General features: G+C 41.9%; 2 long non-coding RNA genes across 4 annotated transcripts; both read right to left on the reverse strand.

Moving 5' to 3' along the window:
• Positions 1-5,147: 5,147 nt before the first annotated feature.
• Positions 5,148-8,218, reverse strand: LOC125522010 (uncharacterized). The gene is made up of 5 exons (XR_015611945.1): positions 7,879-8,218; positions 7,605-7,794; positions 6,500-6,615; positions 5,787-5,880; positions 5,148-5,491 (listed from the first exon to the last, which is right to left on the reverse strand). It is a non-coding gene; the product is annotated as an uncharacterized LOC125522010 (long non-coding RNA).
• Positions 8,219-17,672: 9,454 nt separating this feature from the next.
• Positions 17,673-21,101, reverse strand: LOC125521143 (uncharacterized). 3 transcript variants are annotated; one of them, XR_007289069.2, is made up of 4 exons: positions 20,675-21,101; positions 19,341-20,563; positions 18,127-18,648; positions 17,673-18,017 (listed from the first exon to the last, which is right to left on the reverse strand). It is a non-coding gene; the product is annotated as an uncharacterized LOC125521143 (long non-coding RNA). The 3 variants fall into 3 exon arrangements; XR_007289068.2 differs by having other exon boundaries at positions 17,673-18,648; positions 19,341-19,518; positions 19,738-20,563; positions 20,675-21,098; XR_007289067.2 differs by having other exon boundaries at positions 17,673-18,648; positions 20,675-21,100.
• Positions 21,102-25,490: the final 4,389 nt, after the last annotated feature.

The raw sequence follows: 25,490 nt of genomic DNA on the forward strand, positions 1-25,490 counted from the left end.
AAGCTAAACTTCAGCAGTTTCTTTGATTCTTTAGTACGTATTCAACTATTCATCCCTGATCCATCCTAATTTTCTGTCATGTTGTGTACTTCCTCCGTTTCAAATTTGGACTAGAACCATGACGAGTAATTTGGAACGAAGGGAGTACATGTCTAGGTTTCAATCATCTGATGTATAGATTTCTAATTCTTTATATTCTATTTTCTTCATTATTTTAGGACATTAGCCTGCCATTTAACCTAAGAAAAAACATTTGCCAGATGCTGAAAAAATAAGAAAAATAAAAAAAATGATCTAAAAGACAGGGGCCCATGTCGTTGAGTTCGCCTAAGGCCTGCCAAAACACAAGGCCGGCCCTGATCACGACATGCATACCACGATTTGTTAGAGCATACTAGTCTGTTTTCTTGTTTAGGCTCCGTCATTATGATTCGAAGTAAGCTGTTATCATTCCTTCGTCCTTTGCTAGCATTTTGGAGAATCGGGTTGAAGTAGTTCGCTAGAAAAAAAATCCCAGCCATAGCTCTCGGGTCATCCCACGGGCGACTCGGGCGGCAGTGCTACTCTCCTCCCTCCTCGCCCCCAGACCCTCTCTCCCTGCCTCCAACGTCAGCCAAAGCCACCAGGGTAAAGCCTCTCTCACCGGTCGATGGCAAGGCCTTTCTTTGTTGGGGAACGCACTCATTTTAAAAAAAATTCTATACACACGCAAGATCTATTATGGTGATGCATAGCAACAGGAGGAGAGGGTGTGTCTACGTACCCTCGTAGACCGAAAGCGGAAGCGTTTTATCAACGCGGTTGATGTAATCATACACCTTCACAATCCGTCCCGATCAAGTATCGAACATACGGCACCTCCGCGTTCAGCACACGTTTAGTTTGATGATGTCCTCGCCTTCTTGATCCAGCAAGACGGGCGAAATAGTAGATGAGTTCCGATAGCACGACGGCATGGTGACGGTGTTGGTTAAGAACAATCTTCGCAGGGTTTCACCTAAGCACTACGAAAACTATGACGAAGAATAAACTAGAGGGAACGGGGTTGCCGGCACACGGCTTGGTGTTTCTTGATGTGTTTTGAGTGCTAGCCTTACCCCTCTATTTATATGTTGAGCCTTGGGGTCGAAACTTGCAGTAAGAGCCTACACAAAGTCAGTTTCACCTAAGAGGTAAGAGTCTTTCTCGGACTCCAGGACCAGACGCCTGGGATCCCGGCGTCTGGTCTGGCTCCTGGACTCCGCAAAACTTTCTTTTGCTCCTTCCAAAAATCTTGTGGGCTTTCTCCTTTGGCCCAAATAAAGTGTTCTCGTATCCAAACATTTCGGGAAGCATCCGGAACCCCTTCCGATGAATTCCGGAACCCTTTCGGAGACCAAACACTATTATCCCATATATCAATCTTTATCTCCGGGCCATTCCGGAGTTCCTCGTCATGTCCGTGATCTCATCCAGGACTCCGAACAATATTCGGTCACCAACTCATATAGTACTATATCGTCAACGAACGTTAAGCGTGCGGATCCTACGGGTTCGAGAACTATATAGACATGACCGAGACACCTGGAAGATTAACTCCCACTTGATTCAAGAAATTGTAGTACCTAGACAATCTGAGCACATACTCATTGGTTGAGCTATTCTCCTACATCTTGTAGGCAAAGTACTATCAGAGGTCTCATACCTCTCGACACGGGCATGAGTATTAAATACCAATTTCAACTCTTAGAACATCTTATATGCTCTGTGGCATTCAAAACGTTTTTGAAGTCCCGGTTCTAAGCCGTAAATCATGGTGCACTAAACTATTAAGTAGTCATCATACAGAGCTTTGTCAAACGTTCATAACGTGTGCATTTGCTTCTGCAATAGGTCTGTCACCTAGCGGTGCATCAAGGACATAATTTTTCTGTGCAGCAATGAGGATAATCCTCAGATCATGGACCTAGTCCGCATCATTGCTAGTATCATCTTTTAACATAGTTTTTCTCTAGGGACATATCAAAATAAACGGGGAGCTACATTGCGAGCTATTGATCTACAACATAGTTATGCAACTACTATCAGGACTAATTTCATGATAAATTTAAGTTCAATTAATCATATTACTTAAGAACTCCCACTTAGATAAACATTCCTCTAATCACCTAAGTGATCACGTGATCCATATCAACTAAACTATGTCCGGTCATCACGTGAGATGGAGTAGTTTTCAATGGTGAACATCACTATGTTGATCATATCTACTATATGATTCACGATCGACCTTTCGGTCTCAATGTTCCGAGGCCGTATCTGCATATGCTAAGCTCGTCAAGTTTAACCCGAGTATTCCACGTGTGCAAAACTGACTTGCACCCGTTGTATGTGAATGTAGATCTTGTCACACCCGATCATCACTTGGTGTCTCGGCACGAAGAACTGTCGCAACGGTGCATACTCAGGGAGAACACTTATACCTTGAAATTTAGTGAGAGATCATCTTATAATGCTACCGCCGAACTAAGAAAAATAAGATACATAAAGGATAAACATCACATGCAATCAAAATATGTGACATGATATGGCCATCATCATCTTGTGCATTTGATCTCTATCTCCAAAACACCGTCATGATCTCTATCGTCACCGGCATGACACCATGATCTACATCATCTTGATCTCTATCAACGTGTCGTCACATGGTCGTCTCACCAACTATTGCTTTTGTAACTATTGCTATCGCATAGCGATAAAGTAAAGCAATTATATGGCGCTTGCATCTTATGCACTAGAGAGACAACCATAAGGCTCCTGCCAGTTGCCGATAACTTTAACAAAACATAATCATCTCATACAATAATTTATATCTCATCACGTCTTAACCATATCACATCACAACATGCCCTGCAAAAACAAGTTAGACGTCCTCCATTTTGTTGTTGCAAGTTTTACGTGGCTGCTACGGGCTGAGGAAGAACCATTCTTACCTACGCATCAAAAAACCACAACGCGGTATAGTGATTGCTTTTTGATCTTCAGAAAGAACCATGTTCATTGAATCTGATTCAACTAAAGTTGGAGAAATAGATACCCACTAGCCACCTATGTGCGAAGCACGTCGGTAGAACCGGTCTCGCGTAAGCGTACACGTAATGTCGGTCTGAGCCGATTCATCCAACAATACCGCCGAATCAAGAATCAACTAGTGACGGCAAGCAATATGTATATACCCACGCCCACTCCTTTGTGTTCTACTCGTGCATATAACATCTACGCATAGACCTGGCTCGGATGCCACTGTTGGGAAACGCAGTAATTTCAAAAAATTCCTACGCACACGCAAGATCTATCATGGTGATGCATAGCACCGAGAGGGGAGAGTGTGTCTACGTACCCTCGTAGACCAAAAGCGGAAGCGTTTTATCAACACGGTTGATGTAGTCGTACACCTTCACGATCCGTCCCGATCAAGTACGGAACATACAGCACCTCCGCGTTCAGCACACGTTCAACTCGATGACGTCCTCACCTTCTTGATCCAATAAGACGGGCGAAGTAGTAGATTAGTTCCGGCAGCACGACGGCGTGGTGACCGTGTTGGTGAAGAACAATCTTCGCAGGGCTTCGCCTAAGCACTACGAAAACTATGACGGAGGATAAACTAGAGGGGACGGGGTTGCCGGCACACGGCTTGGTGTTTCTTGATGTTTCTTGGGTGCTAGCCCTACCCATCCATTTATATGTTGAGCCTTGGGGTCGAAACTTGGAGTAAAAGCCTACACAAAGTCGGTTTCACCCGGAAGGCAAGAGCCTTGGCGTCTGGCCCCTGGACTCCGCAAAACTTTCTTTTTCTCTTTTCAAAAACCTTGTGGGCTTTCCCCTTTGGCCCAAATAAAATGTTCTCGTACCCAAACATTTTGGGAATCATCCGGAACCCCTTCCGGTGAATTCTGAAACCCTTCCAGAGACCAAACACTATTATCCCATATATCAATCTTTATCTCCGGACCATTCCGGAGTTCCTCGTCATGTTCGTGATCTCATCCGGGACTCCGAACAACATTCGGTCACCAACATACATAACTCATATAGTACTATATCATCAACGAATGTTAAGCGTGCGGACCCTACGGGTTTGAAAACTATGTAGACATGACCGAGACACCTCTTTGGTCAATAACCAATAGCGGAACCTGGATGCCCATATTGGCTCCTACATATTCTACGAAGATCTTTATCGGTCGAACCGCATAACAACATACGTTGTTCCCTTTGTCATTGGTATGTTACTTGCCCGAGATTCGATCGTCGGTATCTCAATACCTAGTTCAATCTCGTTACCGGCAAGTCTCTTTAATCGTTCCGTAATGCTACATCCCGTAACTAACTCATTAGCTACATTGCTTGCAAGGATTATAGTGATGTACATTACCGAGAGGGCCCAGAGATACCTCTCCGACAATCGGAGTGACAAATCCTAATCTTGATTCATGCTAACTCAATAAACACCATCGAAGACACATGTAGAGCACCTTTATAATCACCCAGTTACGTTGTGACGTTTGGTAGCACACAAAGTGTTCCTCCGGTATTCGAGAGTTGCATGATCTCATAGTCATAGGAACATGTATAGTTATGGAGAAAGCAATAGCAACAAACTAAACGATCATCATGGTAAGCTAACGGATGAGTCAAGTCAATCACATCATTCTCTAATGATGTAATCCCATTAATCAAATGACAACTCATGTCTATGATTAGGAAACATAATCATCATTGATTCAACGAGCTAGTCAAGTAAAGGCAAACTAATGACACTCTCACTACTAGAAAAAACACTACTAGTAGCGTAGGTTTTTTGCGTACCAGTAGCGTGGGTATCCGCGCTACTACTACGACGCTACAACTAACTTTTAGCAGTAGCGCGTTTTTTACCCCAGGTTACAGCTAAAAAAGTTAGTAGTAGCACGGCGCTACCCACACTACCACTATTCCACACCTACGCTACTACTAAGTACTAGTAGCGCCCCATTTACACCTACGCTACTACTATCCAAGTGCTAGTAGCGCCACATTTTCCCCCCACGCTACAACTAACTAACTAGATTTTTTTTGAAGTCGGATGCAGTATTCATGGATGGAAATCAAGACACGTCCAATGCAAATAAACTAAGTTCACAGAACCATCTTAGCACTTGCAGCATTCATGGATACAACATTGAACATCTCAACTCGAGATCTCGAGATCCCATTTAACATTAGATGCAAACAATTAGACCACTTCTCTAGATGTATCTACCAAGGCTCGGAGCTCAAACATCGGTGGATCCCAGCACTCCCTCCCGCCGGACGGTAGCGTCGAGGTCCTCCACCTCGGTGACCTCCGGCGTTGCAATGACCTGGATGATCATCTGTGTGGCACGGTCGCCGGGCTTCACGATGAAGTCCGCCTCCGAGTGGTTGAAGAGCATGATGCCCACCAGGCCGCAGTAGTCCACGTCGATCACCCCTGCGCCCACGTTGGAAAGTGAAAACTTGTTAGTTGGCGTCCACATCCAAATCCAGTAGGGTATTTTCTTTCTTTTTAGTACATGCACATGAATCAACAGTAATGCATAATAACAAGAAAAAATAACCATGAATCCTAAAGAAAAAGATCATTGTTTGGGCCAGGTTGATAGTTTTGAGGCACGGGAAAGGATAATATTGGTAAAAGTCTTCATTAACAAGAACAATGGGCTGAGATTTCTCAAATGACATATTTTTCACCAACAATGATTAATGACGAGGCATGTAGGATTTACCTGAGCAGCATCAGCATACCCTTTGGTTCTTGCAAGAACTTGAAGGCCAAGGTTCTTAGCTTCACTGACTAGCACAAGTGCAGCAGCACCGTCGCTGTACATTGAATATATAATAAGAATGTCTTTACAGTTACACATCCAGGCAAACATTGCTTTACATAACTTATATTAACCATGGAGAAAGCCTAAATTTGAGCTACGAAATAATATAGCTTCAGTACACTCTTAAGATGATACATTTACTACTGTAGATATATAGCATAGTTTGACTGCATGCTGCATATACCAAAGGTAATCTGATCATGTAAAAATAAAGCTACAATGCTACACTAAGAAGTACCATAATTCTAAAAGAAATAGTTGAGTTTAGAGGTATTAAACAGACACACTTCAATCACAAAGATCAATATCTACTTGCTTTAATTCAAATGCTTTACTAAAGATTGTGATACCATACTTGACTCTGGCTGCATATTAATTACTCTACAATGTTTAAAGGGAGCACATTGTTTATTCATTAGTGCACAATCTTCAGAATGGGCGAAAAATTCAGAAAAATCACTCACTTAGAACTAGAGGTCATCTTCCAAAAGAAATAAATAATACTCCCTGTAGAGGGAGTGCGAATTAACAGTTCTAGTAATGCTAAAATAATTACTCCGTACATATTTTTTGTTATTCTACACTCAAAAGCATCCTCAGAAAATTCTTACAGCAGAAGTTGCTCTGCTCACCACCTTCAGGCATATGCATCACCACCTTCAGCAAACGCATGCACTAGGACAACCCACGGCCATGGCGCATCGACCAATCAACCAATGCCTGTTTCCTGTATGTCACAGGCTCTCGGTTAACTTCACTAATAATCAGTACATATTTACTCACTTTGAGGGAACGCATGCTATCTTTTGTCTGTACAACTTATAAAAATGTAAATACAAGAAATAAAACACAAGATTATATGCAACTGTGTAATGCTCGGAGCACATCTAGAATGACATACTTTATATGCATATCTGTAATGCCTAGGGCCTACAATAAGAAACAAATCATTAACAGACGGGACTCTTTGGAGATAAGACATTCAAATTTGGCAACAAAACCCCAAGACCCTCTTTTAGTGTTCTGTTAACTACATGTACATTAGGTACATGAGGTTCTACTGGAGCTTAGCTTGGTTCCTGCAGCACCGCAGCAGTAAATTGTAGGCAAAATAAGGCTCAGCGTGTGGGCGTTGTAGCCTGTTGGGCAATGAACATTAAGCAAAACAAATGTGGGACGATTGTGCAGTAATTGGTAACCAAAGGTGTACTCCCTGTCAGTCACCACAAAATAATTAAGCATATGCACATGAACAGAACACGCATGAGTATGAATGTAAAATAAAGATGAAACTGTTGCTCGACACTAACAGTAGGGAAGCAGATAAACAGTGCGCTGAACAAGAAACATTGGTACTTTCTACACAGTAATTAATCACGTCTATCAGACATATACTTTTTCATAAATAAACATCCTAGAACTAGCACAAATCAACTTGGGCCTCAACCAACGTACTAAAATCCGTCGCATCACCATTAGGACCTAGTACAAACCAACGTGGATGTTATTTGTGAACACATTTCATTGTCCAAACTGGGAAGTCCCTTGAATCTATCTCTCTATTAGACGACCATAGCATATTCTAATTGTTCCTAAACACTACTCCTAACTGATATGATGTTACCATCAGAGCTAAGATAGCAAAAACTACATAAAACTCTGCATCATTCCATCATGAGTGCAGTGCTCCAACAGCACAGTTGCGGGATAACAGACCTGCCGTGGTGGGTCATCATGGCCATGCTTGAGCTCGAGCAGGACCTCTTGGTCGCCCTAGGAGTAGACCCCTCCCACCCCTCCTCATCGAGCAGAGCAGGGCTGGCATCTAGGTGCGCCCCTCCTCCTCCTCGATCAGGGCAAGGTCTGTGCCCTCTTGCCATCATTGTCGTCTCTGCACCATGGTGACCTGCAGCAAAGGGACGGATAGGAGGAGAAGGTGAGGTGAGGAGGAAAGGGTGGACCCAAGCAAGGAAGGAGGGGAAGGGCCTACCTGGGCAACACCGCAGACGGATCCCGCAAGCTCCGGCCTCGCCATCGCCGATTGTGGTGGATTCTGGCAAGAACACGAGAGGCGCCCGAAACGCTAGCGGCGGGCAAGGGTGCATCCCTTGAGGCACGGATCTGGAAGGGGGGAGAGAGGGGCGGAGCTTGGGGGCATGTTGCGCGCGGCCGGAGATCACCGGAACCGGCCGACGTGGGTGGCGGCGGCGGCGCGGAGATAGTGGGGGAGAGGAACTGGACCGAGGGTGGGGGTGAGGTTCACGAGAGAGTGTTTTTTTTGAGGGATGCACACGAGAGAGAGAGAGAGAGTTTGGTGCGGTGGGAGTGGATCGGGTGGGTTGGGGTGCAGCAGTGGATGTGTAGTAGGGTGGGGTGTGTCACGTGCACTATAGCTATTCACTTAGCAGTAGCGCAGATTTTATAATCCATGCTACTGCTATGCTCTATCGCTGAGAGATATTTACTAATAGCGTGTTTTTTTGTCATGTGGCTATCTGTAATATTTACTAGTAGCGAGGGGTCAATACAACACGCTACTAATAATTAGCAATAGAGTGGGTCAAAATAACGCGATACTAGTAAGCGTCTATCTATAAGCTATTTCCTAGTAGTGTCTGTTTGTCTATGTATTCACACATGTACTAATTTTGCGGTTAATACAATTCTAGCATGAATAATAAATATTTATCATGATATAAGAAAATAAATAATAACTTCATTATTGCCTCTAGGGCATATTTCCTTCATTCCCTCCATCGCTCGCTAGCTGGCAGGCGCGGGACGGCCTAGCCGGGTGGCAGATATTGTGCTTGTGCGAGGGTCAGCTGTGACATGGATCTCAACCTAAACGGGGTCCTAATATAACAACTTCCTTTAACAGGAAACCCAAAAGTATGTTCCATGAGCAAGAACGGAGGTACCCGAGCTTAAAACAATAACTTATCAGAGTTCTCTACATGTTAACAAGAACGACAAATGAGAGGGTATTGATGACCAAGACACCAGCGAGCCTTCCCTCATGTCTCTCAATCCCCCCATGAGTTGTAATTTTGCTCTCATTCGAGGGCTAGATCAGACTGTGGCAATCGACTTTCTTTGTCTCTCTTCTTTCCTCTCTTCTGCTTTGTAAGGATTATAGTTAGTGGTACCATAATGTTTGATCTATACTACCATATCCATCTTTTATAACATTGTCTAGAAGCAGATGTATTATTCCACTATTTATTTTAGTTTTCTTTTGAAGGTGCACTAAATGAGGCTATTAAATATTTATTGTGGCCATGAGCAGGAAGCTTCCTAACTAGTACCACTTTTATTTATTCTTCTGAAATTTGGGTGCTTGTCCTTATGAAGTTTTATTGAAGGAAATACGATTAGCATAATCCTATAAAGTAGGGACATGATTTTTTGGCTCCTAGAGAGAAGCTACCCTTATATCATCGCGACCACCAAGAACTTTTTGATTTTTGTTGATAAGGTAGTAATTAAATGGGTTGTTGGGAAAAAATATTGAATGTGGGGCAAAATGGAATTATAGCAAAGAAATACCGTGTGGGCATCAGCCTCTTTCAATGGGATGGCCCAGGACAAAATCTCAGCTTGAATCTGTCGCGAAGAGCATCTTTTTGAATTGGCTTGCCTACTTGCAAAGTAAGAGTTAATGAGTCACCTAATTACAATAGTCAAATCTAATGTCCTTTTGCGAAGGCAATTTAAGCAACATGATAGAATAGTCTTCATTCCCTACAAATTGTGCTGAGACTTGAGAGGTTGGTTTTTTCGGTGCAAATGGGACTTGGGAGAGGACCATATTGTTCTTAAAAGATTGTAGAGAGTAGTATGGATATGTTTTAGTCTTGTTTGCCCATATGCAAAGGAGAGGAGAGATAGGGGAAAGTACATAGGAAGAGATCACACGGAAGCAGGAAGAACATTTGTTGCTCTAAAGGAATGAACCTAGAACCAGGGATGAAGGAGACATGCAGGAAATGCAAGAAAAATGTAGCATTGGAATGAAGAGGTGAAAGACCAAAGAGGTACCATGAAGAAAAGTTTCGGGGCACTTGTGTGTGATGGGTTGGCTCTAAGGAAATGATGACAATTATTAGTTATCTCATGGTTAAATTACAACTAACACATAGATGGCTCTAGCACAACATAATGTTATTGTATATTTGTCGAGTCTAGCTGATCCTACCAGAAAATGGTAGATTTGCCTTAGTAAAGGAGTACATGACATTACAATTAATGGATTTTATAACATATAATATAATCAATACATTAAAATAGAAGAACAAAGTGGGAAGGTTGGCAATGGCGAGTAGGAATATGATTATTTGTTTAGATTGGCTCAAGACCAGGAAATGTTTGTGTGTAGACCATGATTCTACTGGCATGGATGGAATGAAATTATGGCTCCATAGATGACATAGGTTCTCCCAGTTCCAAAAGTTGCATCCGCAAGAACGGAACAACAAAGATACCAAAACCTCTTAATCCGGCGACGGATCTAACAACTACATAGAAGAAAGAAGAAGGAATGATACTCCAAGGTGGTGGAACTAGCACATGTTATTGTTGGTTTTTAGGAGGAAGAGAGGATGCGGTATGGGAGAATTTCTAAAGCAATAGAGGTAGAGTGATCGACATGGTTCTTGTTGATAAAGGTCGAGAACATTGGAGAGAATGAGTGGTGGCATCAATTGGAATATATGGCCATTCAAGAGGACCTATCATCTGCTTGTAATAAAGAACACACAAAGATGAGGGATCATACCAAAACTATACTCGCTCTATTTCAAACAATAGTGCATACTAATTTCGTGCAAATTCTAACTTCCAATATTTAACCAAGGTTGATGGAAAAAATCACCATCCATAGCACCAAATCATCCACAATAAATCCATCATGAAATATATTTTTACATTATATTTTTTAATGTAGATGTTGATGTTTTTTTAATAAATTTAATCAAACTTTACAAGATTGACTATGAAAAATACTAGTATGCCCTATTTTGAAATAGAGTAAGTAAATGAAATATATGCCTAGAAATGCATCCTGAGCTTATATCCCAATGTATTAAGAATGGTGTGAACTGAGCCTAGCTCAAATAGTTAGGTTCCTTATGGTGGAGCCATACCACCAGGGTTCAAGTCCTGGACTTGGCATTGGTGCTCGCATTTTCCTGGATTTATTTCAAACTTTCTAGTGATCTTCGTTCAGTGGAAGAAGATGTTCCCGTCGACTACAATGTGCATATGGTGATTCGTCAATCTCAAGTATTTGTCGTCCTAGTCTCTCGGAGGTGCTCATAGGGGTAGGGGTGAGTGTATGTGCGCGTATGTGAGTGTCTTTGAATGTGTTGTGTTCAAACAATTGGAAATGTATTAAGAAGGGTGAGATGTCCTATATGGGTACACGTGGTGCACAAATGCCTTTACTACGGGGCTAGTGCACCTTATTTGCATTGAAAATGGAACACTCTGTGGCAGAATTATTAGGAAGCAAAACAGATAGATTAATTAGATACGAGTGTACATAATTTCTCATTTCCTAAACGGAACATTTCCGCGTATTAAGAAAATATTGCAAACTTCATTGACTGACTTGATTTGCTGAAATGGAGTACAATTTGGAGTTTCATGAATTAAAGGGTAAAATAAACAAATGAAGGGTAGGACATGAATTACAAACTCAATAGATGTGGACTAAGATCAATGACAAATGGGCTGGCATGGTGCCTCGCAAATGCTAAAAAAGTCAATGAAGCATGTGTTTTGTTATTGTGAACTACTTCCTCAATTCTGGTTTATTGGGCGGCTTGTGTTTTGGCTCAAGCTTCGACTATCTATATGACTAACTAAGTATGAAGTGTATGTTGCAAAAAGTATATTATTGGATTTGTATTTGAAATAGGTTTCACCCTGTATCACTAGTAGAAAACAGGGCTTTCGTTCGGCCAGAAAAGAGCATTAATCCCGGTTGCGTTACGAACCGGGACTAATGTGAGCATTAGTCCCGGTTCGAGCGGCGAGGGCACCGTACATGCATTACTCCCGGTTCAAATGGACCTTTAGTCCCGGTTGGTGCCACGAACCGATACAAAGGTTTAATCTTTAGTACCGGTTTGTGCCACGAACCGGTACTAATAAGGTTGAGACCTTTAGTACCGGTTCGTGCCACGAACCAGTACTAATGGTGCAATTTTCAAATCCTACCCCCCCCCCGGTGTATCGCCTTTTCAGTTTTGTAAAAAGCAAAAGAAGATGATAAAAACTTCAAAAGTTAAAATCCTTCGAGATGTAGTTATGTTACCACATCTACTAGTTAGGAAAACTTCAAAACTTAAATTTGGACATGTTTTGCAAAAAGTGCAGGAAAAATGTAAAACGGCTATAACTTTTGCATACGATGTCAGAAAAAAAACGTATAATATATCAAAATGTTCAGCATGAAAATTCGCATCCGATTTTGACAGCATATGGCCTGTTTGCAAATTTTTAGAATTCTCAAATTCTAAAAGGAAAAAAAGTTATGCTCAAATTTTAGTTTTTTTGAATTTTTGTTAAATCTAGTCAAACTATGGTCAAACTACTTATTCAAGAAGTATTAGTGTTACTAAATAATTAGTCATGAATATTAGTGTTACTAAATAATTATTTCAGTTTTTTGAATTTTGGTCAAATCTGGTCAAACTGTGGTCAAACAATGGTCAAACTACTTATTCAAGAAATATTAGTGCTACTAAATAATTATTTTAGTTTTTTTGAATTTTGGTCACTGGTCAAACTGGGGTCAAACTATGGTCAAACTGTGGTCAAACTACTTATTCAAGAAATATTAGTGTTACTAAATAATTATTGTTTTTTAGAACAATAGTTTCAAACTCAAACAGTGAAATGTGTGACTTCATGCTCAAGCTAAATTCCTGAGGGTTGATAGGATTGACATCTTACTATTGTCAGGAAAACAAAAGTGCAGACTTGGAAACGAGGGAGAATAGAACTCGAAAGTTAAGCGTGCTCAGGCTGGAGTAGTGAGAGGATGGGTGACCGTCCGGGAAGTTAGATGATTTGGAATGATGAGGGGTGATTAGAGATTAGAGATTAAATTGAGCAGTGATGAGGGGAGATTAGAGGTTAAAATAATTCAGAAATTTGAAAATAAAAAAATTCAAAAAAAATCATAAAATTTCCTTTAGTACCGGTTGGTGTTACCAACCGGGACTAAAGGTGGACCTCCAGGCAGCGGCCACGTGGAGGACTTTAGTCCTGGTGAGTATAAGAACCGGGACTAAAGGGGGAGGCTTTAGTAATGACCCTTTAGTCCCGGTTCCAGAACCGGGACTAAAGGCCCTTATGAACTGGGACTAAAGGCCTTTTTTCTACTAGTGTATAAACTTTGACATATAATTTACATTATATTAGTTACATTTATGTTCAAACCTTATCCAATATAAGAAGGAGCCTAATAAACCCGGACGAAGGGTAGAAGACGCGATATTATGGGTATTCTACTAGTGCAAAGTGCTAGCATTGAGACAAATATGGCTCAAACTACAACTAAAATAATAAACATGATCCAAAGATCGATTAACTATTCCCTTGATTCTACTATGAGTGTCATTTCTGTTCGACAAAGTTAGTCACTAAGTTAGTATGACCTGATACACTAGTTAGCACTCCAATATTTTCTTGAGGCTAGGGATGATAACAGATGGAAGGGAGTGATGCATTTTTTCAGTTTTTTATGTGGAAGTGAAAGTGGATACATAAACCTAGAAAACTAAAACTAATATTACCAAAATGGACACCCAAAAAATGGTGTAGAGGCTAATATTAAAGCAAACGTCCGCTGGATCTAAAGACTCCTTGAACCATATATAAAAAATACCACTTGTCATGAGTGGTAAGCTATATAAAACACAATGAACAAAAGAACCATATATAAAAACATAAGAAACCAACAAACTTATTCAATTGATAGGACCACAATGTCTTTCAATGGTCTCCTAAGTTTCTGGCCTAACTACGAAACTAGTTGCACTGATGTGGAAGCGCATAGGCGTTGTAGCGTGGATGGGCGGGTGGCGTCGCAGTGGCGGCTGTTGAAATATATTGCCCGCCTCCCTCCATCAGTTCAGACTTTTGGATGAGTTTGGCTGAAACATGAATTCAATATGGTATCCGAGTCAAGAGGTCTTGAGTTCAAGACCCTACCAATGCCGTATTAAATAAACGATTCTGCGGCCTACATCGATCCCACGTCTAAGGACTAAAATAGACTAGACGTGAGGGGGGTGTTGAAATATATTGCTCGCCTCCCTCCATCAGTTCGGACTTTTGAATGAGTTGGCTGAAGCATGAATTCAATAGCGGCCTATGTGTTGGTCGACTGGGGATGGGTGCGTGTGGCATGCTCAAGTGCCCAACTGTTTGATTAGGAATGGTGAAACGTAGATTGGAGGTTTCGGCTGGGGTTGAAGCACCATCTTCCCGGCTAGTACAAATCCTCATTAGCGCTTGAACATGTTATGAATCGGCTCTTGTGTGCCTTAGATCCCTGTTGCATCCCAATCCTATACATGGCTAGCTAGATCTAACATGTTCATAGAGATTAAAATTGGGGCCATGCCAGCATAGTAAGCAAGTGTGATCTATAGATACGCTCGTCAAGTTGAATTACATCGCAAGGTATGCATCGCTAGAAACTGAAACCTACGATAGAATCTCTAGGTTATCTGATATAGCACATACTCCGCAATTTATAGAGATGCATCAATGCATGTGTTGATGCCTACAGAGGTGGGTAGAGTGATTGCTGCCATTATCTAGAGAATGGTTACTTCTTATCTATTTTATGTACTTCAACTTTAAGCAGGCTCTCATTGACCAGCGTATAATGTCTCTGACACGTTGTAGATGAAGATTTTGGTACTTGAAATACCAATTCGGGTCAAAAAGTGAGCTCGGTGGACAGGCGTTCATTACCCGGTATTGTTGATGCAATGTTCAATATATGTTCTAGTATATCCAGCTAAGAGTCAATGCTTTCAAATATCGCTTGCATAAGGTGGACGCACGTTGAAGGTTGTGGGGGCAGCTGCCCCCATTCAATTTTTCCTCGTAGGCCTCGACTGATCATGCCAAGCTACGTGTGCCCCCACTCGGCCCATTACTTTGCCCCCACTCAGTCCAATTTATTGTTTATTTTCAAAAGCCCATGTATTCTAAATCTGTAGAAGCCCACCACAAAGAAACAAGCTACGTTATGGATCAGTGCGGCCCTACACCCCTGATGCACATCCACGCACACTCAAAAAGTAGGGAACACACGATACGGCAGCCGTGCAGCCACCCCAATCCCGCCGCTCGCTGCCGGCAATGAGCGACTTTCCGTCGCCTGTCTCTCGCGCTTGCACGCTGCCTTCGCAACACAGCCTCATCACCAATTCTGCAATTTCAGCGTTCTCATTGACATCAAGTAAGACATATAGTAGATCATTAGGGTTCTTCCTTTTTAAAAAAATTGTTCGTTTGCAATTCCTGTGTATACAAACCATAATAGTATCACCAATTTATGTGTACTGTATAATTTACTGATTTAGATGACTAGATTGGTTCAAACAATTTTCTCGTAAGATTTAAATATTAGTACCAAACTTTGTCTAGACCGAGATACTCAAAATTTCATTCGGATCATCTATTCTTACTAGTTCGGAGCAAGATGATTGCATATTACAGTACCAATCGGCATGAGGAAATCTGCCTTGTCCTAAAAATTTTAAGCAAAAGACAATCGCGACGATCAATCAACATTTTAGTGTCGATTGGTATGAACCATAGTCGTATTTGATTTGTAGAAAAGGGATTGCTAATTTTTTTCCCCCAATGAAGTGATAATCAAATGTTCTCAAGAGGTGAAAAATCACCGTGGGACAAAGTAAAAGGCAATGTGCTAAACGCTCTTTTTCGCTTGTATAAAGGCATTCTTCAATATTTTCATTCTCCCTTCGTTTGTTAAGGATTTTTTTTCCTTCCAGGTTGTTGGTTAGATTGTTAGGCAATGCACCAATGTTCTCTTATGCAACTTCAGAACAAGATATTGACATACCGATGTAACTCATTTTGTTTCAAATTGATAGTTTCTTTTTCTTTCATGAATTTGGTCATCTCATGGAGAATGAAGTGATTGTGCCTAGGTTTCAATTTATATGGATGGCTGCTTTGTTAATTCGAATATGGCCATACATTATTGCCCCCTCTTAATTTTTTTCCTGGGTCCGCCCCTGCTTACATTGTCTTGTTAAAAAGAGGAGGAACTTATATTTAGGGCTTCTTTGATTTATAGGATTTTTATAAGAATATTGGAGGATTTGAATCCTAATGATTTTTTTGATTATCTTCATAGTCTTGTTTGTCTCGGCACTTTTTTATTTAAAATCTCGAGTACGACGAACTCCAGCGGTCGAGAGAACTCCAGATCATCCATGTACGCCTGCTCTTTTTTTTTTTTGCGAAAGATCCATGTACGCCTGCTCCACTCCCGGCCCAGCCCATTCCCTCGAAGTAGCGCACGCTCATCCGAACAACAAAACACTGATCGTTGTCTCAAAAAAAAAACACTGATCGGAACTCGCATGGATCCGTCCGATCGTTCACTATGTACGACGCTAGTGGTTGGGGCCGCCATTGCGGGCCTTCTGAGAGTAAGTTGTGGCGGTGCAAGGTAGGAGCGCGCCCCTTCCACTTTCTTGTTTATTCCATCACACTTAAAGTACATGTATATTAGGACTGGTATGCGCAAGTTTTTAACTGAAACTTTAAGATGGAGCCATGCAAAAACAACACACTTAGAGAATGTATTCTGGAGGTTACATGAACGATGATGGTGGTTCAAAAGTAACGGATAGCACATGGCAGCGTCCAAAAGTAGAGGCATACTTCCTGGTGTCTTAAGTCAGACTTAAAAGGTCTTACAAAGATAGAAATATACCCAGCCCCTACAGCATGATCAGGGCCACCCTGCTTGCTTGCATGGTACCTCATGCACCTGCCGTATGAATGAAGATTAATTCAACTATAAACATGTAAGAACTCCCAATGTGGTTAGATGTACGTAGAGAAGACTGTTGGGTTGAACAAAACAATTAATTATAGATAAAACTGACCAGACAATGACCTTTTGACCGATTTGAGAACATAAGCTGACATGGATAGATTCAGTAAGAGTTGGCTACATAGCAATTAATTTGGGGAATGATTCTCAATTATTAGTATGAAATAGACAATATCAAGAAATTAAGATCAACCTTTATATTTGAGATATCTTGCTCCGTCGCCATGTCGGCTCTTGGCTCAGGAATACATTCAAAGAAGCGCTAGGCACATGTCTTCAAGAAAATGTGCCGATAAACAACAATTTTGAACATAAAAGCTACAACTATACTACCCTAAATGAGAATTATCTGAAGACATTAAATTAGTTTTTCTGTCGCTCTGAAATTCCAGCACCTTTGTTAGGCCAGCCAAGAGCTTTTGTTATAGAAATGGCCAAAAGGAATAAGCTAAGATTTCTCATCTATTTGCATTTTGTGTTTTTTTACTCCATAGGTCACTATATACAATTTTCAGTTTATACCCACGTGTTATAGAAATGCTGCTTTGTTTTTCAATTAGAATGGGCTAATTTTTGTAGAAATGAACTACCATATCAGAAAATCACTTGATCCAGAGTACAATTGAAATTCATATTAACCAACATACGCTTAGTCACCGAACAATCAAGAAAAACTCATCCAAGATTTGGATATCAATGGTATAATGACAATTGAAAAGGTTCACTGTTGACCCACCTACCTGCTAGGCTTCACTGGTGGCTAAATAAAATCCTAGAGATTGTTATAGTGTATTACATAGCTAGAGCAGTCAAAAAGAAGTACCTATCACGTGCAAATATCTAGCTATGGGCCACATCAGGCAAATCCTCATTTGATCTTGAAAAGCTATGTGAATAAGGCAAGATTGAAGCTTCCGGCTTTTGATTTGATTCTGATATGCATGCCCGTGGAAGGTCAACTGGCCCAATATTTTCTTTGTGGAGATCGTCTCTAGATCAGCTGTGACCTATGTACAAGAAGATAACTTAACAAACCAACAAAATTAGTAGGATATTGCATATCTTAGAGAGGAAAATAGGAGGATATCAAAGGATTGCTTTGGATTAGGTACATACAACAATGTGAGGCACTTGCAGTATGCAGTCCACCTCCTGTATGGGTTCTGACTTGGTGATATTAACAAATTACTGGGGATCGGTCTTATTCATTGGGTCTAACACCTAACATAATAATTGTAGATCTACAAGTATGTTGACCAGTTAAAAATATTATACAAAATGTTCAAACATAGGCTGATGAAGTAAGCAAAGCATATATATTAACCAGTTAAATATCTGTGCTAAAGGCAAGGATGTGTTGTTGATACCATGACAAGAGGAAATCCAAGCTAAATATTCCTCTCAGATGATGTTTTTAGCAAGGAATTTAGGATAGTAGATCACTAAACCTGCTTATCGAAATAGGTGGCATCACCAACTTCTTCCAAAATATTTGCCAGAATGTACTTTATGGGGTTGAGTTCCTTCACATAATTCAAAATCAAAAGCATCAAACCCAACTGACACAAGACGGCAGGACCCATGTGTCGGAAAATGCAGCACCGACCTCCTCGTAGAACACCTCCTCGAGCTCATCCACTGCTCAGATGAAAACATGATGAGAAACAATGGTTACGGCAGTAGTATTGAAAGCACCAGTTGTGGTATAAAATTTGTGATGATAATCCACAACAAAGATTTAGCCATACTCTATAAATCCAAAAATTTCTTTGACAACAAGCAAATCGTCCCGAGAACAGAATTCTTTGAGTTGGATAATTCACAGATATTCAGTTATAATGAGGGAAGTAAGGAGTTGAATACATTATAATACAACATCATGACATCTAAAACATTTTAATTCTGTTTTAGAGTCAAGAAAATTCTCAGCTGCAACTGAGAGTCGATAAAAACAGACACCAGCAGCTTGCCTCTGATAAGTACATGATTTTTCCGAACAATGTATGGACAGCAAGCTTAGGCTTGAAACCTTGTTCTCTAAACCCAGATAAGTCCATAACTATTGGACCAGCAATATCATAAAACACAAAATATCCTCAGCGGCCAGTGCTCTAGCAGTGTGCAACCATAATCTTACACATCAAGTTTAGTTGTGAATCAAACTAAATTATCATTCCTACCAAATACAAGGAAATCAATAGTTCACAATAAGAAAGACATAATATTTTGAACGCTATCATGCAGCGTTCACAAAAAACAGAGTCTTTTGAATGGTTAGGAAATACTATGTGTTCTCTAAGAGTAACAGTTCAGAAGAAGAATAACAATACCTTTTTCCCGAACAATTCGTCTTGATATCTGATTCAGAATTTCAGCAACTTAATTATCTTCAAACATTGATGCTTTCCTAAGACGTATGAGATCCAGAACCACATCAGGATTGAATTGTTTTCCATTCAGTGTGTATCGGATGTACATTCTTACTACATCATCCATGTCAAATCCTGTCTGAATACATGGGGGAAAAAGGTTAAAGCGTATCTGTAGCCAGATAGCTTTGCGACCAACAATATAATAAGAAAACCATTAGTCAAACAGCAGTAAGAATGGCCAAAATTAACCTAGACCAGTGACTTTTGTAAGGATAGTAACGAAGACAACAACAAACAATACGTTATCCTGCTAGAAACAACAAGTTGTGGCAGTAAGAAATTCTGTTGGGCATACCAAATGATGGCTGTGGGTTAAGCGCACCAGGATGCATCGTGTGTCCTATGGCCGTTATCTCATACTGGTGGCAGAAGGTGGGGTTTCCCTGTTGCTTTCCTCCCCTGGACTGGGCGGATCAAGTCACCGTCTTCATGTCTTCCTGCTTGCAAGAAGGATGTGTATCTCGGCTTTTTTTTATTGTTTAGGCACACGTTAATCTGCTCGTAGGGATGCATGCAAGCATTATAAAAATGGCATTGTTAATGATGGATTTAGTGCAAAAGGCCCATTATTCTAGCAGAAAAGCGCAGGCGCAAGTACAAGTTAAGCCAATTAATTAATGAAAAAACTGTAGTAAGTAGTACTGTAAGCAGGGAGGCTGCCTCCAATTTGTATACATTGCATTACGAATTCACAGCACAAGGGAGCATGAGATGATACTACAAGCCTAGGAAGGAAATAAGCTTCTTCTATTACGGACGGATGGATAGAAGCTCAGCTTACAGGGACAAGAACAAACCAAGAAAGGAGCCACTTTTGTGATCAGATAATCTAATTAATCCTAAATCACAAGCTTCCATCGGATCCCAAGAACAGATAAAGCTTAGATTTATAGACATCAGAAGGCACCCTTTCTTGGGGTTAATTTCTTAGAACCAATGATCGAAAACCCTAAAGAAAAGTAATGCAATGATAACTGGAAGGAAAGCTAAATATCTTTGTCTTTCTCTTCCCTCTCCTTCTCTGCTCTTAATGAAGAAAATTAAGCAAGCCATCATGTAATTTTTAGAACTTCAGTGACATCAAATCCAGTCGTCGCCGCAACAACAGCTCGAGCTGGAACCTACAGGCGCACGACACAATGATAAGCAACCAAGCACTATTGTTGGATCCAACACAGGACGAAGGGTTGATGGCGGGGAGGAAGGGAGGAACCAGGGGAGGAACACAGTACCTCGACACGGGAAGGGGCTGGGGTCGGGGGGAGGAGGGCGAGGGAGCGCGCGCAGCAGACGGAGCTGAGGAGATTCTCGTCGACGCGGGAGAGGTTCATGCCGCCGCCCTGGATCAGGAGCAGGGCAGGAAGACGAGCGGCGAGGCCCCCGACTCGAAGAGCTCGCCGTCGCCGTAGAGGAGGGAGGGGCAGGGGATGAGAGAAGGCCAAGGGCGCGGTAGGCGGCAGCGCATCGCCCCGCATCTCAGCGGCGCCGTGCTCCCTCGGTGCGGCAGGAGCTGCCGCAGATCCGGCGGCGCCGAGGAAGAGAAAGGAGCAGAGGAGGAGGTTGCGCGTGGAGAAACCTGGGGCAGCTGGCCAATGAAAACGTGTTCCTAATCCGACGAATCGCTTCTCATTTCTTTTTTTGTCGACGACGTGGACATCGCGAGCAGGCGCTCTTTCTCCTCGACGAAGCGAACCTTTTGTCGCATAGTTAATCTGACGTGGAGAGCGCGAGGGCATGCCCATGATGCACACGTTAATGTTTCTCGATGTCGCTGCTGCTTGTGGTTTTCTAGCCAACTGCCTCACACAGACTGGCTTGCTCTAACAGCGGCAAACACGTTTCGTCTCGTGTCAACTGCTCCAACTTTTTCGTCAGGGCCGAAGTTTTTTTCCATGGTAATACGTGTCTCATTTATATAAAATAAAAATCAAATTACAAGGCACGCAAGCATCAACCATACAAGACTGAAAAGATAAAAAAGTCCTATGCAAAATACCAGCGTATGTCCCTCTTCTTCGACACCACCGAAGCGGCCACCAAAGGGTAAAAAGACAGATCACCTCTTCACCCAAGCTCGACGCGGCTCCATTGCTGATCGGCAGCTTTACGGACCTCCAAAGTGGTTTGCCAGAAGCAAAACCATAGCCGTTGAAAGAATCAGACTGGGGCAACATGTCCTCGGACACGTCATCAAACTTCAGAACTGACACCCCCGCATGACGATGACGTCGGAGGAGAAAACCAGAACTGTCAACCTTCAACCACAGACCCAGCACAAGATTCTCCATCTTCCAGCTGTCACTTGCGTAGACAACTGCCTCCGCGTACTCCTGGACGACAAAACCTCCCTGCTCCACCATGACGTCGGAGACAACGCCACAACAACGGGGACAGAGCAGAAGGAGAGACACACCTGATGGAGTCGCCGCCGCCGCCGCCTCGCCAACACCATCCATGAACCCTAACGCTGCCGATATGAAAGGTCGGCAGAGACACGATGCCATCAACTCCGAGACGCCGCCGTGAACGGCATCACCGGTGTGGGAGTGGAGCTAAGACAGATTTATTCGTCCGGACACCGCTCCCACCATCCCAACGACGCAAACCACGATCTATAGATACAAAACCTAACTACAGAGCGAAGGAACGCCCCCCCCCCCCTCTTGCCGCCAGAGCAGCGGCCTAAGGGAGAGGGGGCCAGCGTGCCGGCCGGTGGAGATCGGTGGAAGGAGATCGCCTCCCTAGTGGCCTGGCTATTGACGGCGGCTAGGCTAGGGAAAATGATTCGCGTGTATGCCCACATACAAATGTGCATTCGGGGGAGAAGCTTATTAGTAGGGCCGAACGAGCATGCACCCAGACAGTGTCTCTTAAAACGGTTTTTTTTTGTCACTTGAGTATTAGTTGTTGCTACTTATGCATCAACCGAGAGTAAATTGGCAAGTTTTTATCAGGATTTTGTAGCTAGGCTTGTTAGATCAGCCTCTTGTGTGAGGTCTTGTTCAAGTAAGTCTGTCGATGAGACGGGCGCAGGTTCGGTCCGCTAGTCACGAAGGATCCGCGTGTATGCCTGCGAGGAACCTACGACGTGTTGAACCTATGTATCCTTCCTTGTTGTGCGCGTATTCTCATGATATTTCCATGTATTGCTCGTGTGCTGTAGACTGTAGTCAGATAAATAACGGTTGTCGGTGCCTTGGAGCTAACTTCAATGGAACCGTATTCGATTCTCGTCAGTTCCCGAACAACGACTACCAGTTTTCCTTGGATCTAAATCCATCGGCACCAACGTTGTTCTCGACAATTCCATAAATGACGGTTGTCGGTGCTTTGGAGCTAACTCTAATGGAATCATTTTTGATTCTCGTCAGATCGCGAACAATGACTACCGATCCCTTGGACCTAAATCCATCGGCTCCATCGTTGTTCTCGATGGTTCCATAAATGACGGTTGTCGGTGCTTTGGAGCTAACTCTAATGGATCCGTCTTTGATTCTCGTCAGTTCCTGAACAACGACTACCGGTCCCCTTGGACCTAAATCCATCGGCTCCATCGTCGTTCTCGACAATTCCCTAAATGACGGTTGTCGGTGCTTTGGAGCTAACTCTAACAAATCCGTATTCGATTCTCGTCGGTTGCCGAACAACGACTACCGGTCCCTTGGACCTAAATCCATCGGCTTCGTCGTTGTTCTCGATGCTTCCCTAAATGGCGGCTGTTGGTGCTTTGGAGCTAACTCGAACAGATCCGTCTCCGATTCTCGTTAGTTCTCGAACAACGACTAGCGTCCCCTTGGACCTAAATCCATCGGCTCCATCGTTGTTCTCGACGGTTCCATAAATGGCGGTTATCGGTGCTTTGGAGCTAACGCTAACGAATTCGTCTTCAATTGTTGTCGGTTCTCAAACAACGACTACCAATCCCTTGGACCTGAATCCATTGCCTCAATTGTTGTTCTCGAAGGTTCCATAAGTGGTGGTTGCCGGTGCTTTGGACCTAACTCTAACAGATTTGTCTTCAATTCTCGTCAGTTCTCGAACAACGACTAGCGGTTCCTTGGACCTAAATCCATCGGCTCCATCGTTGTTCTTGACGGTTCCTTAAATGGCGGTTATCGGTGCTTTGAAGCTAACTCTAATGGATCCATCTTTGATTCTTGTTTGTTCCCGAACAATGACTACCGGTCTCTTGGACCTAAATCAAACAGATCCTTCTTTGAGTTTTGGCGGTTCCTGAACGGCGCTTACCGTTCCCTTGGAGCTAAATCAATTGTACTGCTTGATATTAGTTGCTTGAATTTAAATGCCTGGATCATATTTGTGTCTATTGTGGACGACCGGCAGAATATTATCTAATCTTGTATCAAGAGTGTCATTAGAGAAACAGTTAGGACCTGTGTCCAATTAGGATGGCGCAAGTGCAAAGGAAAATAAAAAAAATTGAGGCATACCTTTTCATATCGTCTGTGCACTCTGTCCAGCTTGATAAACCTTGATGATTACATTACTTGTTCTGTCACTTTGAAAATCCAATAAGAGCAGAAATTCGAAATAGACAGTAGTATTTTCACCCGCAAAAAAAAAGACATTCTCGTATTTTGACTAGAGACTGTCTACCTAGTAACCATTACATGACCCCTCTTTCTGAAACCTCAGGGTTCAGTAAGATAGCTCGCAATGATTCATCAAATCGTGGTGGCTCGGATTGATAGGTATCCCCATGCAAATAAAAGTTCAGGTTCCTATTTGGGCATAGCACGACAAACACAACAATAATGTGAAGAACACATGTACTAATTGGTAGTTAGACTAGGGCTTAAATGCCCACAACTTGCTCTGAACAAGAGTGGTAGTAGCTCAAAATCGAGCGTGAACTTTTAGCTGAAAAATGGTGAAACAGTAGCAGTGGATGACACGAGCTGCTCACAGAGGATGTCGCAAAAACTCAAGCAACAGGTCAATATCTTCAGAAGCGCCACGGGCAAAGTACTCGTCACATGACCTCTTACATGTGTCTTCAGCTTGTAGTCGTTTACCATCCTTTTCCATTTTGGCTTCAGGTTCCAAATATGGATGATAAAAAGTAGAAAGTACTGGGAAAAACAATGAAAAAAGACAAAAAAAATAAAAGCGAAGAAACAAAATAAATTAAGGAAAACACAGAAAGAAAAAAAGAAAACAAAAGTTTAAAGAAGAAAAAAGAAAAACAAAAAAACCAGGGGGGGGGGGGGGAACCAGGGAATAAAGAAGAAGAAATAAACCAAAAACTGGCAAAAAACAAAAAAGCTATGAGAAAACAAAATGAAACGAAGAAAAATAGGAACTGAGAAAAGACCTGGAGCGAGCGAATTCTACAGCGATCACTACAAGCTAGAACAATGGGCACCACACGCAGCGCCCGTGCTACAAAGTGGGTTAGCCCGCTATTAGGAATCAGTACGGGCGACATATAGCCCTGGCGAGACCTGCTTCCATCTCGCGTGGGCGCGCCTATGTCTTGCTTGTGCGAGACCAAGGGCCCTAAAGGCAATCACAAAATTTTAAACTTGTACCTAAAAATTGTTCCTGACATGTACAAAATATGTAGGATGTGTATGGAAAAAGTAGAGATCCAAAAATATATGTTTTAAAAAATTAATCATGTATATGGAAAATGGTAAACATGCATATCTAAAAACATTAACATTTATAAAAAAATGTATCTATTAAATAAGAAGAATGCACGATGTGTATAAAAAATAGACATCAAAATTATATTAAAATATATATTTTATTCATATATATGAAAAATGTTAAACATGTATTGAAAGAAATATAGATGTATATCACAGATGTATAGCATGTAAGAAAACAATAGAATCAAAACGAAAATATTTAACATGTATTTGAAAAATGTAAAACATGTACAAACAATATGTTCTTGATGTGTACTAAAATGTACAATGTGTAATAAAAAATGTAGACATGTGCTGTAAAAAGTAGAGGGGAAAACAAAAGAAAACCAAATAAATAAATGAAATGAAACTAAAGAGAAAAAGGAAACAAAAA

This window comes from Triticum urartu, chromosome 7A (genome assembly GCF_056163025.1).
Source record: "Triticum urartu cultivar PI428250 chromosome 7A, HENAU_Tu73, whole genome shotgun sequence".
Taxonomy (NCBI): domain Eukaryota; kingdom Viridiplantae; phylum Streptophyta; class Magnoliopsida; order Poales; family Poaceae; genus Triticum; species Triticum urartu.